Source organism: Vicugna pacos, chromosome X, assembly GCF_048564905.1.
Source record: "Vicugna pacos chromosome X, VicPac4, whole genome shotgun sequence".
Lineage (NCBI taxonomy): Eukaryota > Metazoa > Chordata > Mammalia > Artiodactyla > Camelidae > Vicugna > Vicugna pacos.
In genome coordinates, this window is record NC_133023.1 from 85,093,463 (window position 1) to 85,094,466 (window position 1,004).

The 1,004-nt window shown below is 37.4% G+C and overlaps 1 pseudogene across 1 annotated transcript; it reads right to left on the minus strand.

Moving 5' to 3' along the window:
• Window positions 1-248: 248 nt before the first annotated feature.
• Window positions 249-661, minus strand: LOC102544296 (large ribosomal subunit protein eL42-like; annotated as a pseudogene). Its single transcript, XR_012067640.1, has one exon. The product of XR_012067640.1 is annotated as a large ribosomal subunit protein eL42-like (transcript).
• Window positions 662-1,004: the final 343 nt, after the last annotated feature.

The window sequence follows — 1,004 nt, forward strand, 5'->3', positions numbered from 1 at the left end:
ACAAAAATAGACATAAAAATAGAAGCATTATTAGAGTTTAAAGAGAAGTATTTCATAAGGATAGAGTCTCAAAATACCAGGAATATATACAAATTCTAACTTTGTATAAACCTAATGAAATAATCAAAATATACAAAGCAAAGGCTAACAGAACTAAAGGAATAATTAATCTATAGTCCTACATGGAGACTTTAACATGGATTTCATAGTAAATTTAGAACAAAATGACAGAAAAGATTTTTTTTTTGAGTAAGAATATCACTGTATTTATTTTCATACAGGCAATTTTTCTACAGCTTCAACATTTTCCTCTCAAAATTCAAAGAACAAAAGATTCCCAAAACTTAGAACTGGATCACTTGGCCCTTTCTCTTCTTATTTCCTCCCAGTTCAAAATGCTTGCATCTCTTAAGAGCCAGCATCCTCTTGGATCTGCAGTTGGGCTCAACACATTCAAGTCTCATCATGATCTTCTTTGTGGTTTTAGCCTTCTTCCGGAAAATTGGCTTTGCCCACCGTAGCCACTCTGCTTCCAATAATAGCGCCTCTTTCCCTGGGCATACAGGGAATCCTTGCCCTTCTTATACTGGGTCACTTTGTGAGGCTGATGCTTTCCACACTTCTTACAGAAAGTTCTTGGGGTTTTAGGTACTTTGACCATCTTTGCGGTAGAGCTGCCTTCACGATGAGAACTGGTCCAGCTCAGGTCCTGGGCACTGGGGGCTTCAACAGGGACCGCTACCGCCCGGCACTCGGCTTACCGGGAAGCTCGGCGTCCACGGTCCTCGGAAAAGATAATTTAATATAGAAAAACAACAGTTACCAAATTTGACTTTGACAGAAGGAAGGAAATGCTCAAAATAAAGACATATTAAAATATAAAGCAAATATACAGTAGAAAATAAAGCCAGACATTGGATCGTTTATAATATGTCTGATTGTTTTCACTTTGTCAAGACCAATCAAGAAAAAAAAAGTTAGGATACAAATAACCAATGTTTGGA